The following is a 15,077-nucleotide window of genomic DNA, read 5'->3' as shown; positions in this document are numbered from 1 at the left end:
CCAGTGGTGATTGTTTTGACTGTTTACTTAACCCAACCCAATGTACGATACACTCTTTGTTGACTTATCTGATGGATGTTTTTTGTTACGCTTAAGAGAGAGTTTTAGGGTTTTTTTTTTCAAGTGTTTGTTTTATGAGTTAGGTTCAGACGTCTTGGATTTCGGGAATAATTAATGTGGTTCCTTGTTTTGATGTTCCACCTTTTGTAGTATCTCTCTTCTCATCTATCTCTCACTCTCTTTTATGTATCTCTCGTTCCTCTTGTTATTATTATTATTATTATTATTATTCGTACTCTTCTGTTTACTGTCATTATTATTGTTAAATGCCGATGTTCTTCTCTTGTATTTTTTTGTATCATCATCATCATCACATCATCATCATCACATCATCATCATCATCATCATCATCCTTCATCATCATCATCATCATCATCATCACATCATCATCATCATCATCACATCATCATCCATCATCACATCATCATCACATCATCATCATCATCACATCATCATCATCATCATCACATCATCATCACATCATCATCACATCATCATCATCATCATCATCATCATCATCATCACATAAACACGTTGGTCGCCTGTGTCTGACTCACCGTTTGTCTCTCTCTGCTACAGGAGGCGGAGGGCGGAAGAAGGTGTCGTTGGCCGAGCTGCAGCAGGTGGTGGCTGAAGCCCTAGAGGAGCGCCTTCAACCCCTCGACACCGCCCTCAGGCTCATCAGACTGGACACCTTCGCTGACAACATCCATCGTCAGGTAGGTACTACGTGCTACAGTCAGTCAGATAGTCAGTCAGTCAGTCAATGTGTCTGTCTCTGCGTCTGTTTGTCTCTGTATCTGTGTCTGTCTGTCGTCTGTCAGTCTCAGTAACGTCTCTGTCTGTCTGTCTGTCTGTCAGTGTCTGTCAGTAAATATCTCAGACAGTCAGTTATTTTATTGTTCACGTCCATCAGTTAATCAGTTAGTTGATATCTCGGTTATTCAATCAGACAGTCAATTAATGCCTCAACCACTCAGTCGAACACTCATTAGATGCCTTAATCAGACAGTCAATAAATGCCTCGACCAATCAGTCAAGAGATGCACCAATTAATTCATCAAACACCTTGTTAGCGGACCAGCCAGTCTACCACTTAATGATTCAGTCTTTGTTGGGCCACAGACAGTGTTCTCTCTCTCTCTCTCTCTCTCTCTCTCTCTCTCTCTCTCTCTCTCTCTCTCTCTCTCTCTCTCTCTCTTCTACTTAAGTATTATTTAAGTCTTCTCTTTATCCTCTCCATCTCGTCTTCTTAAATGATTATCTAAATATTTTTCAGTTCCTCTCTTCTCTTTTTGTCTGTTTGGCATTATTCAATTTTAAAGTTTATTCTCTTCTTGTTCTTGTTCTTGTTATTCTTCTTGTTCTTGTTCTTCTTGTTCCTGTTCTTCTTGTTCCTGTTCTTCTTGTTCTTCTTGTTATTCTTCTTCTAGTTCATATTGTTCTTTTTCTTCTTGTTCTTCTACTTCTTCTTCACAGCTGTTTTCCATTATTCTTTCTTTGTATTCTTAATTAACGTTTATCTTCATTTCCTCCTATCCCTGTCTTCATTGGGGATTTTCTGTCGCTTTTTCCGCCACTTCTTATTCCCTCTCTCTCTCTCTCTCTCTCTCTCTCTCTCTCTCTCTCTCTCTCTCTCTCTCTCTCTCTCTCTCTCTCTCTCTCTCTCCGTTTCTTCCCCTTCACCCTCACATTTTCTTCCTCCTCCTCCTCCTCCTCCTCTCCTCCTCCTCCTCTCCCTCCTCCTCCTCCTCCCTCCCTACTTAAGCTCTCCCTCCAGTCATGTTACCTTGGCAACCTGGACTCCTCCTTTTATATACTGTATATCACAACTTTTCTGACTCGTCGTGTGAGTTCGTAGGTACTCACTCACTCACTCACTCACTCACTCACTCACTCACTCATTCGCTCATTCAATCACTCACGCATTCATTCTCTCTCTCATTCTTTTACTCACTCATTCACTCATTCATTCACTCACTCACTCACTCACTCACTCACTCACTCACTGGTTTGCGGGTCACGTGAGGTAGAGATGAGAAAGCTTATGACCTCTGGCAATGATGTGGTTTATGTGGTAATGAATTTCAAGGGTAAATTGATACATGTGTGTGTGTGTGTGTGTGTGTGTGTGTGTGTGTGTGTGTGTGTGTGTGTGTGTGTGTGTGTGTGTGTAAATTTCTTTTCTTCATTCACTCTTATCTTTTTTACTCCTCTGTTTATGTATTTATTTATTCATTTGTCTAGTTGTGTTTCTCTCATTAAAGCTGGGTACACTGAAACATATCACCTCTCACGCACTCACGCACTCACTCACTCACGCACTCACTCACGCACCCTCACTCACCACGCACTCACTACAGCTGGGCAGTGCTTTACCTCCCTCCTTCATTCTCCCTCCATCCCTTCCTCTTCTCACTCACTCTCTCCTCACTACAGCTGGCACTCTCCTCCGTCCCTCTCCCTCCTCCTTCCTTCCTTCTCTCTCTCTCACTCACTCCACTACTCACTCTCTCTCTCTCTCTCTCTCACTACAGCTGGGCACTCTGGAACACATTCAAAGCAAGTTACTAACGGAGTTCGGGGAGCTGAGGGCTTCTGTAGGCGAGGTCTCCAGGAACACCGTCGAACTGGGTGAGTATAGGGGGGTGAGGGAGAGGGGTAGGGGGTGAGGGAGAGGGGGTAGGGAGGGTGAGGGAGAGGGGTAAGTGCAAGTGAGTAGGGGGTGGCGTTTTTTTTTTTTTTTTTTTTTTTTTTTTTTTTTTTTTTTTTTTTTTTTTTTTTTTTTTTTTTTTTTTTTTTTTTTTTTTTTTTTTTTTTTTTTTTTTTTTTTTTTTTTTTTTTTTTTTTTTTTTTTTTTTTTTTTTTTTTTTTTTTTTTTTTTTTTTTTTTTTTTTTTTTTTTTTTTTTTTTTTTTTTTTTTTTTTTTTTTTTTTTTTTTTTTTTTTTTTTTTTTTTTTTTTTTTTTTTTTTTTTTTTTTTTTTTTTTTTTTTTTTTTTTTTTTTTTTTTTTTTTTTTTTTTTTTTTTTTTTTTTTTTTTTTTTTTTTTTTTTTTTTTTTTTTTTTTTTTTTTTTTTTTTTTTTTTTTTTTTTTTTTTTTTTTTTTTTTTTTTTTTTTTTTTTTTTTTTTTTTTTTTTTTTTTTTTTTTTTTTTTTTTTTTTTTTTTTTTTTTTTTTTTTTTTTTTTTTTTTTTTTTTTTTTTTTTTTTTTTTTTTTTTTTTTTTTTTTTTTTTTTTTTTTTTTTTTTTTTTTTTTTTTTTTTTTTTTTTTTTTTTTTTTTTTTTTTTTTTTTTTTTTTTTTTTTTTTTTTTTTTTTTTTTTTTTTTTTTTTTTTTTTTTTTTTTTTTTTTTTTTTTTTTTTTTTTTTTTTTTTTTTTTTTTTTTTTTTTTTTTTTTTTTTTTTTTTTTTTTTTTTTTTTTTTTTTTTTTTTTTTTTTTTTTTTTTTTTTTTTTTTTTTTTTTTTTTTTTTTTTTTTTTTTTTTTTTTTTTTTTTTTTTTTTTTTTTTTTTTTTTTTTTTTTTTTTTTTTCAAAAATACCGAGCCCGCCCACCCTCAAGAGTTTAATCATTTTACTTTAGGGGTTAAATCATTGTACTCAAGGGGTTAAAGTCATTGTACTCAAGGGGTTAAAGTCATTGTACTCAAGGGGTTAAAGTCATTGTATTCAAGGGGTTAAAGTCATTGTACTCAAGGGGTTAAAGTCATTGTACTCAAGGGGTTAAATTATCGTGCTCTAGGGATTCAGTAGTTGTACCTATATATTTATAATGAAATGGTTAAATAAATAGATAAACACACACACACACACACACACACACACACACACACACATTAATTAGTTGACGCTGAAAAATAATGATCATAAATATACACATTAATTAATATCTAAATACCTAACGTGATTTTAAAACGCCGCCAAGTTCACAAAATAGTTTGACGGTCAGCTATTTACTCTAATTTAATATAGCGTTTAGCGGCTCTAATTAGTATGTGTGATATTAATTTTGACTCTCGTGATAATGTGTTATAGGTATGAAAGAACTAGCACAGAAAGGCTATTTTGTTACTCCTCTAAATGGGTGTTAGATAGAGGCTAGCTTGATTACCCCTGGCTAGTAGCTATTGTCACCTTTGGCTAGTAGCTAGTTTTCACCTGTAGCTTAATGAACCCAATTCTGTAAGCCAAAGTCGTAATAGACCTCATTAACCTAACCTAACCATCAATCCAATAGCCTAATAGCCACATCAACCCAATTAATCAATTACTATTACACATAAAATAATTACTGTATTATTATGTAAAACAGAGTATTATTATTATCAGAGTATAATTAAGGATATTTCAGTGATGTTGATTAGCTTCAAATTTATTACCAAAATACTTAATAATATATTGTTCATGGACGTGTTAAATATATTCTCAAGGGTAAGTGTGTTAGTGGAACGCAGGGAGGCAAAAATAATTAAATTCTTCTCTAATTGTTAATGAAATGTTCCTCGAATAATAATAATAATAATAATTTGTCGAGTGTGCGTGATGTTTAAGTCATGGGAAAAATAAGAGAGAGGGGGAGGTGGGGGAGGGGAGATTGAAGAAGGGAGGGGTGAGAGAGAAAAGGGAAGGGGGAAGGAAGAGGAGAATGTGAAGTGGGAGGTAAGAGAGAGAGAGAGAGAGAGTTAAGAAAGAAACGGGTGTCAGAATGAAGAGAATAGGTGACAGAGAGAGATGAAGGGAGAGACAGAGAGACAGAGAGACTGACAGCCAAATAAACGAAAGGAAGACGACTAAGTAATCTGTCTATCTCTGTCTTTCTGTTTATTGCCATTTTTCCTCTTCCACTTTGGCGTGAGGTAGAACAAGGGAGAAGAGAAACCTCAAAGAAGAAGAAAGGAATAACGGGAATTGGTAAAGGACAAGTTAGTGTAGGAAGTGAGACGAAAGAGAAATGGCAATAAGTAAAAACATATCCACACACACACACACACACACACACACACACACAGAGCAACAACCGTGACACCTAAAGAAAAAAATCAACCATAACAACAAATAACAACTCCTGAGAACAACCACAACAACAACAACCACAAAAAATAACAACAACAACAACAAGGAACAAAAATAATCACAACAACAACAATAACCATAACAATAATAACAACAACGACAACAACAACAATAATAACAACAACGATAACAACAACTATAATAATAAGGAGCAAAGGTAATATAAACCACAACAAGAAATTAAGAAAATAAAAGTTATGGTAGTGATGAAAAATACAGTTATTCTCTGACCGTTTCCAACGTTTTAATACCTGTAGATTATTACCTGTAGATTTACCTGTAGATTTACCTGTAGATTTACTTGTAGATTATTACCTGCAGATTTACTTGTTGATTATTACCTGTAGATTTACCTGTAGATTATTACGTGTAGATTTACCTGTCGTGTTGTATTTTGGCATTAGTGTGATTACATTAATTGTATTGATGTTTAATAAAAGAAAATGCCTGAATTTGCCTGTCCGTCCTTCCCCTCTCACCCTTTCCTCCTTCCTTCTCGCCCCTGTCCTCTTCCAAAAAAACCTCTCCGCCGTGATAATAATCCAACATGGAACGATAACCCAATGTTTTTAATCGCCTCTGGGACCCATTTAATTATTCCACTCCGTCCTGCTCACCTGGTATTTAATCCATACTATTTTGGGGGTTTAATTATTGTGACTTTAATATAGGTTAGGTTAGGTTTGGGTGAGGTTAGGTTAAGTTAGGTTAGGTTAGGTTATGAGACGTTTCACTTAGACTCCTGTGTGTTGTTTCAGCCAAGCAGGTGGCCACGGTGGACGCTCGTCTCTCCTCCCTGGACAGATCCTTCCCTCACCGCCGGGACCAGCAGCTGCCCCAGGACAACCTCGTGTGAGTATCTGACCTTCCTTGATCTGACCTTTCTTGACCCCACCTTCCTTGACCCCACCTTCCTTGACCTGACCTTCATTAACCTCACCTCATTCCTAGGGCAACCTCGTGAATAGATGACCTTCCTTGGCCTGACCTCATCTCCAGGACAACCTCTTGTAAATATCTGACCTTCCATGACCTGACCTTCTTGACCTTCTTACCTCATCCCCATGCATTATTGAGTGACTGACCTGACTCTTTGCCTGACCTTTGATTTAATGAGTTTTTACCTAGGATAATGTCTACCTTGAACTACTGTACCCTCTAAGATGACCTCTTCTCCTCCTGACCTTTGACACGGTATCTCGACTGGCCTCTTGTCTCTCACCTGTGTTGACCTCTTGACCTCTGAACTCTAACGGTAAGGTGTATTAAATGGCAAACTTATAATTTTCTTTTAATTTAATCTTGAAGTTTCGTATTGATGAGAGACAGACAGACAGACAGATAGACAGACAGCAAAAGAGGAAGGGGGACAGACGGACAGACAGACAAAGAAAGAAAGAAAAAGACAGACAGACAGACATTACTGTATCCTTAAGCATTACAACAGCACTAATTTGATATTCCCGGTTCGTAATCTCCCTCTGTCTCTCTGTGAATCCAGTGCTCAAGCTAAGAGATCTGTCCCACCAGCCAGTCTCTCTCTCTCTCTCTCTCTCTCTCTCCTTGCGGGGCGAGGTGTTGTATTTAATATGTATCATACTAGACAATGTGGCGAGTTGTATGATTTTGTATTTGGCGAGTTGTATGATGTTGTATTTGGCGAGTTGTATGGTGATGTATTTGGTGAGTTGTATGATGTTGTATTTGGCGAGTTGTATGGTGATGTATTTGGCGAGTTGTATGGATTTGTATTTGCAGAGTTGTGGGTATGATGTATTTGGTGAGTTGTATGATGTTGTATTTGGCGAGTTGTATGGTGATGTATTTATGAGTTGTATGGTGATGTATTTGGCGAGTTGTATGGTGATGTATTTGGCGAGTTGTATGATTTTGTATTTGTGAGTTGTATGGTGTATATGGTAGGTTGCATGTTGTGTGTGGAAGGGTTTTACTTCGCCTCTAACTAGTCCTTCTAACTACTTCATATATCTCAAACAACCACTAACTACCACATGCCGTCATTAACTAGTGCCTCTAACTACACACACACACACACACACAAACACCACTAACTACCCATAACTAGCCCGACACTAACGAGCCATAACTACCTTCCCACCGTCACTAACGACCCATAACTACCCCACCACCGTCACTAATGACCCATAACTATCCCATCACCGTCACTAACGATCGTCACCTCGTTCCCCCAGGCCGGAACCACTGGACTCTGAGGACTACCCACAAGCAGCGGTGCCTCACGACCTGACCCAGGTCACGCCGTCAGGGAGGCGGTCAGCTCCATTAACAACAGGTTACAGGTAAGGTTAGGTCTTAGTTCACTATATCAGGTCAAAGGTCATTATGCCAAGTCGGAGGTCATTATACTCGGTGGAAAGGTCATTATCTCGTGTTAACTGGCCTCGTTAGCAAGGCAGGTCATTCTCTGGAGGTCATTATAATTTTATTTGCTTGTATCACCTCGACTCATGGGTCAGTGTAACGCAGTAATGTCCCTACGTCACAGGTCATTATTAAAGGTCTTAGATCACTGAGTCGGCCAGTCCCGTAACTCGGTTCTTTATGTTGTCAAATGAAAAACAATATACATCACGTTAACAGAAAATAGGAACTCCCTTTGGACCTGACTTATGATTCACCCTGTATATATACTGCATACAAGGGTTTTGAAAGGATTCGAGCTCACTTGTTCGAGATTCACCACATCACTGTTAGCTCAAGTTTTAGGTTCAGGTTCTATCATGAGACTTTTTTCTTCAAGTTTTAGGCCTAAGATCCATCTCGATACTTTTTTTTTCAAGTTTTAGGCCTAAGATCCATCTCGATACTTTTTTTTCAAGTTATAGGCCTAAGTTCCATCTCGATCCTGTTTTTATCCATGTTTTTGGTTCACGTTCCAACTCGATAGTTTTTTCCTTCTTCAACTTTTAGGAACAAGCTCGTCACATTACATTCACCACACAGCTTCAAGTCTCGTCACGGTGTATAAAAGTTTAACCAACATCTCGTCAGTAAAACAAGATTCACCGACCTATACAACTTCGCCTTTCGCCTCCACAAATAACAAAGACTCGACAGTGAACCACGACCTAGGAACAGTGGCGTCGAGTACCCTAACCACTCAGACATACATTATAAACACCTTAGTCTGTCTTAGGAGAGAAAACCTGTCAACTTAACTATTATATATAGTTAGTATGGGCCCCGTCACCCTACACACAGCAGGGTTACAGCTTCTGCCGCCCCACACACAGCAGGGTTACAGCTTCTGCCGCCCACACACAGCAGGGTTACAGCTTCTGCCGCCCCACACACAGCAGGGTTACAGCTTCTGCAGCCCACACACAACAGGGTTACAGCATTTGCCGCCCCTCACACAACAGGACCACAAGTTCTGCCGCCCCTCTCACAGCAGGATCACAACTTCTGCCGCCCCTCTCAAAGTAGGACCACAGCTTCTGCCGCTCCTCACTGTATATGAAACAAGGCTAACCATCCCACAGCGGACTCAATAACTGGCGTGAAATTGATAACCCGGAGACCATTCCGTATAATAGAAAGCCCTTGACGACCTCCTCCCCGGCTCAAGGCAATCCAGACTGACGCTATCATCTTCCCGGGGAGAAATGGAGAGAAAAATGTCGCATATATACAGCCACTCAGCATCGGTTCCTCCCAGAGACCCAGGAACTGATGCCGAGTGGAGCGCGGGAGTCACTCAACACTCAGCACTGATATGAAGGAAGCTCACTCACGGCGCTCACCAAAAATCTGAATTATTCGAGATTTTTATTCATGTTTTGTGTTTTTATGTCGGTTCGTGGTGGTGTAAGGTGGTGTGGTGATAAGCTGGTTGACCACGGCACACGTTCTCAAGAGTCTAGTCAAAAACACAAACACGGATGACGTGGTCCACGTCCTGTGGATGGTTACCAAACGCAGGAAAATCGGCCTCGTGCCTAAATATCTCTTATCATTTATGGTAAACTTGTGGCACAGACTTCAGAATAATCTAAACCGGGATGTGTCGCTCCAGCAGGAAACATTTATTCCTCGTGTGCTGAAAATTATATTAATTACAAGCCAACTCGGGCGTTGAGAGAAGAATACTGCAACATTCTCGTAAATGAGCGAGTGAGAGAGAGGGAACACTGGAAGAGAAAATTAATGGAAAATGAAATATGCATATTTAAGAGTGGACTTGCATAAATGTAATAGCAGTATTATGGCGCATGAAGAGAGGCAGTTAGAGGCACAGGAACCCCTGCCAGTGCCAGAGTGGTTTTGTACTTCCTTACAATGTTACTGTACCTTATGTCAGGGGTACACACTGTTTTGGGGGACGTGTGTGTGTGTGTGTGTTTGTGTGTGTGTAAAGAAAAACCTTAACAGTGTGTCTATGAATCTGAAAATCTGTTGGGAAGAGCAAACTAAAAATGTCTTCACCACACACACACACACACACACACACACACACACACACACACACACACACACACACGTTCGTAAACCAACAACATCATGGAAAATCCCAACCCTTGTTAAGACCCAAGTCCCATTAAACCCGGAACCCAAATATAACTCCTTGATGGGAATAATTAAGTACAGAAACAGACGAATCCATCAAGAGGAAGTGGCTGTTGTAATTCCTACGACGGATCCTCCAGAAGTCTCCTAAAACAGAGAGGAGGGCGGGAGCGTATATCCTCCTAGCCCACTACCTGCAGACACGGCAGGAGGGAGAAGCCTGAAGGTTAATGGAATATCTTTGTCGACACCGTGAGAGAGAAATTTGGTGGAGGAGAGATGTATATATTCTGATATCAAGATGAGGAAACACACACACACACACACACACACACACACACACACACACACACACACACACACACACACACACACACACACACACACACACACACACACACACACCGTAGTGGGAGAGGTGAGTGTCGAGAACTGGGCAGGTGGGGAGCCATACAGGCTCAGGTAAACTTTATTCCAGCCTGATGAAGTTCACCTCTGTTAGCGAGCAAAAGATTGGACGTGTGTGTGTGTGTGTCATGAATGTCAATATGTGTGTGTGTGTGATAAAGAGATTAGTACAGTATATTCTCTTCAATCTCTATTTGCAAGAAAAGATTCGACACTTGGAAAAAAAAATTGCAGTTAGTTAGAGATTAAAATATTCTTCCCGATCCACCAGTTAAGAATTTATTCCTTTTTTTACGTCGTTGGAGATACAATTTACACAAGATGATATATTCGGTGGATTTACAAGTCTCGCCATGCAGTTTTAATCTAAGGGAACATATCACAAATTTATTCTTTTGAAAACGATTTTGAAATTTAGTCTGGAAGGTTTCATCGATTTATTCCTCACGAACATTTCAGAAATTTTTGTATCTTGTTTGTATTTGCTTTAAGTTACAGAAGCCACATGTGATTTTTATATGTAATTGGCACAGGTGCTTGATATTCACACAAAAGCACTACATAGATTATTGTCAGAGCTACTCGTAATGGCACGTGTGTAGGCTCCAGAGATACATACAGTGATCAGGTGTGAGACGGCCACTTGGAGCTAACGTTTGCAATATATTGGTACGGGAGGACATGTGATTGTCATATATGATACGTGGCAAAGATGTGATAGTCTGTGCTTTATTGCTCATTGCTAATTAACTCAGGTGATGTAAATTATATAATGACATTGTGTATTTAGCTGACATTTATATAATTATTACTTGATATATATATATATTTGGCAGAAGCTAATATAGTTTATTCTGCAGAAGGTTTCACTTTATTCTAAAAAAAAAAGTTTCACCAATTTATTCTTAGGGAGAAGTTTTTAAGAAAGCTTTGGCTGGATGCACTTGAGCGTCATTAACCCGGTTTAGGAGTTATATGGAGCGCCCAGGGAGGGAGGAAATGAAGGACACACACACACACACACACACACACACACACACACACACACACACACACACACACACACACACATATATATATATAGAGTGGCATAGACGTATATAGAAAGAGAGAATCAAAACGAACGAGAGATTAAGCCAGACATATCCCATTCATTTGTTTATTTTCTCTGTCTATCTCCACTCCATTCCTTCATTCTCTCACCCAATCTTCCTCTTTACTCCTCCAACCCAGGCGACCGAGCGGAGGTTCAAGGAGGACTTGGCGACGCTGGAGAACCGCACGACGGAGGCGCTGAAGAAGTCCCACTCTGACCTGGACCGACGTATGGCCATCGCTGGACTTGACAGTGTCCTCATCCTCAACACGTGAGTCATATATCTCTCTCTCTCTCTCTCTCTCTCTCTCTCTCTCTCTCTCTCTCTCCCCACAGCAACACCTTCACGGATCATCGCCTTCAGGAACAAAAAAACAAAGAGAAAAACCCACCATCGAAGGTTGACGGAGATGAAAAGAATCCTCGGCCTGTCACACCAAACCTCGTAACCTCGGCAAGTCAGTTTTCTCTTAAGGGGCTTCGGCTGAGTTGGTTCTTGTGTCGTGGTCTACCCAGGCGTCGACTCATTACCACGCTACCCGCCTTTGATGTCGAGTGTTGGTGGTGTGTGGTGGTGATGGTGATGTGTGGTGTGTGGTGTGTGGTGGTAGTGATATCTTGTAGTGGTGGTGATGTGTACTGGCGTTGGTGATGCGTCGTGGTGTTAGTGATGACTTGTGTTGGTGGTGTGTGGTGGTGATGGTGATGTATTGTGTTGGTGGTGTGTGGTGGTAGTAATATCTTGTGGTGGTGGTGATGTGTACTGGCGTTGGTGTTGCGTGGTGGTGATAGTGATGACTTGTGGTGATGTTGGTGGTGTTAGGTGTTCGTTCTGCACAAAGCTGGTGGTGATATAACTCCTGGGTTAACCCGGCCCGAGGACAGTATTTGCGCCATAATACTCACAATAAATCCAGACTAGTTTAGTGGTGTTGACGCCATAGATCAGTGTTCACCCTTCCCTCCCTATCCTTCCCCTCCCTCACTCCCTCCCTCTACCTGACCCTCCCACAGTTTATATTCGCTCTACCTACCGCTGGCGGCCAGGGAGACGTGTTGTGTTTTTATTCCCAGGACGAAGACCCGAGTCACGAGCCATTGTTTTGCTCCCAGGACGAAGAACCGCTCCAGCGCAGTTTATTTCCAGGACGAACATCCGCTATACCAGCCAGTATTTTATTCCCAGGATGAAGACCAACTTTACCAACCGTGTACTGTTTTACTCCCAGGACGAACACCCACGTTGTCACTGGTTCTCCCAGGAATAAACATTACGTTGTTTCTTTTACCGAATTTTCTGGTGTTTGAGATGATTATTGGTGCTGTAGAATGACTTTGTTCAGCTGAGTTAGTTAATTATTTAAAGGAATTATTTACACGTATAATGTATTTACATAATGAGGATAGGATTAACTACAAATACAGACTGTTTAACATTGAAGTTATAGGAGTGTGTGTGTGTGTGTGTGTGTGTGTGTGTATGTGTGTGTGTGTGTGTGTGTGTTTTCTTCACATGTTGCCTTAGCCCTTTCATATCCTTATCTACACTTTTACTGCCCAAATCTCTCTTATCATTTCCTCCCTTTTGAAGTTTCTATCTCTCTTCATCCCTCCCCCACCAGAACTGAATGGAGAGAGAGAGAGAGAGAGAGAGAGAGAGAGAGAGAGCATGACCAATATAACATCCACTATTTCCTCCTGTCCCCTCATCAACCTTCGTCTTGTTCATCCACTCTCTCTCTTAGGCTGGACAAGATGGCCAACAAGACCTGCTCAGCTCAGGCTATGGAGAGGCGAGGAGGAACACAGAACCACCCGGGCAGAGAAGACGCCTCCCTCCCCGCCACACGTTCACGAACCCAGAGGACCCACCTGGAGGGGAGCGCCACGCAGGACGAGCTGGCTTACTTCCCCGCCGAGGAGGAGGAAGGGGAGGACGAGGGGAATGAGGTGAGGATTAGAGAGAGAGAGAGAGAGAGAGGAGGGGATGGGGTGAAGATATAAGGATGATAGAAAGAGAGAGAATCACGATAGAGAGAGTGAAACAAGAGAGAGAGAATCAAGAGAGAGAGAGAGGTCCTGGAGGCGACCACCATCACCATGACTGTGGCCGACAGGATCATCATCTGTCTTGTTTATTGTGGTATTACATGTCAGGGCCGTGAGCTGCTCCTCTCGTTAAGGTGGAGAGGAGAGAGAATAACATATATTACAGTCATTGCCTTCTTTCTCATTTTCATCCTCACCTTTCACCTAACCCCCTTACCTCTCACATATCCCCTCACCTCAACTTTCACCTTCCCCCTAACCTCTCACATTTCCCCTCACCTTTCACCTTCCCCCTCATCTCTCACCTTCCCCCTCACCTCTCACATACCTCCTCACCTCACCTTTCACCTACACCCCTCATCTCTCACCTTCCTCCCCACCTCTCACATTCCTCCCCACCTCTCACCTTCCTCCCCACCTCTCACCTTCCTCCCCACCTCTCACCTTCCTCCCCCACCTTTCATGTTCTTCTCCCAAAGCCTCTAAAAGCCTCCCCTTCTCCCCTGGCAGGTACCAAGCAGCGGGTCATCAGGGGAGAGAGTGAGGACGTGGTTGATCCGGGAGAGTGGTCGACCGGTGACTGAAGTGCAAACTCTGAACCTGGGCATGGTGACCCGCCTCGCCTCGGAGATCGCCAGGCAGATGGCCGAGGAGGAGGCAGGTGAGTCAGCTATTAACCTTTACCACCTGGTTGTCTGGGTTTGTACCACCTGGCTCTGGTGTCTAAGAGATGGTCGACGATTACAGGTGAGTAACGCGAGATCAAAACTACCTAACCATCTGGCCTACAGTAGACAGGTAAGTAATTATAACATGTCCTTATCACCGTCACTGTTGAGGCCAGAGCTTCGTGGTTGGCACAGGTAAGGTCCTTGTTTTGTTCAGTACCCGGAGAACAGTGACGGAACCTGAGCACTGGAGGTGTGTATCACAGGTAGACATGTTCAGGTGTGTTCAGATATTCATTAGTGTACTTGTTTGGGAAGGTTTGAGTTATTGTTCATTATGTTTATGGGTGGAATGGTTGTGCATATCAGTCCGGACCCAAAATATGACAAGGAATCTACTACTACTACTACTACTACTACTACTACTACTTATTTTTAAACGTGGCCTCCAGCCTCCCCCAATAGCCACACCTTCGCCGCCATTTTATGACCCTAAAATTAAATATCCTAATACATAAGTAGCTACCCTAGCTGTGTTGAGTTAGTTGAGCCGCAGATCTATGAGGCATTCAGTGACTGTTGCCTCATAGTCAATATCTGCAACTGTTGTCGGCTTTGGGGCCGATGCTTTCGTTCCCCTGAGGCAGAGCAAAGCAGACCTAAGGCTGTAACATAACTTCTGGGCTGCTGCTTCTGTTCGGATAGCACCTCCACGAGTCTGGCGTAGACGCATCTTGCACTTGGTCCCATCCCACCAGAGGTTACTGCTACTACTACTACTACTGCTACCACACACATAGTAACACCGTCCACCACACCACCCCATGCATATGAATTCGCCACACTTCGGGTACTTTGGCTCCTAACTCCCTTGAGGGGCTCACTGACCAGCATGTGTAATTCACTCACGTTTGCCGCCGCAGGAGTACACACGTTCGAACCCCCTCCCCTTCCCCTCCCCCCCTTGAGTGCCTGCTATGTTGAGTGTCCCAGGGAGGAGACTGTAAACAAGAATGAGGAGATAAACAATAATAAGGAGATAAACAAGAATAATAAAATAAACAAGAATAAGACAAGGTTGGACTCCATGCCATAGTTATGATAGTTATAGGTACTGTTTGGGGTCCCGGGCACTGTAGATAGTACTCAGAGCCCCAAGATTACTACAGGTGCCGTC

At 41.5% G+C, this 15,077-nt stretch overlaps 1 long non-coding RNA gene across 1 annotated transcript; it reads left to right on the top strand.

Annotated features, from left to right (window-relative positions):
- The first annotated feature begins 643 nt into the window (after window positions 1-643).
- LOC121853709 lies at window positions 644-13,891 on the top strand. Its single transcript, XR_006086390.1, has 7 exons — window positions 644-779; window positions 2,598-2,694; window positions 5,890-5,983; window positions 7,345-7,452; window positions 11,321-11,454; window positions 12,929-13,133; window positions 13,743-13,891. It is a non-coding gene; the product is annotated as an uncharacterized LOC121853709 (long non-coding RNA).
- Window positions 13,892-15,077: the final 1,186 nt, after the last annotated feature.

This window comes from Homarus americanus, unplaced genomic scaffold (genome assembly GCF_018991925.1).
Source record: "Homarus americanus isolate GMGI-L3 unplaced genomic scaffold, GMGI_Hamer_2.0 scaffold13041, whole genome shotgun sequence".
Taxonomy (NCBI): Eukaryota; Metazoa; Arthropoda; class Malacostraca; order Decapoda; family Nephropidae; genus Homarus; species Homarus americanus.
The sequence above is the reverse complement of the archived record's forward strand: the minus strand, read 5'-3'. Positions and strand labels throughout refer to the sequence as shown.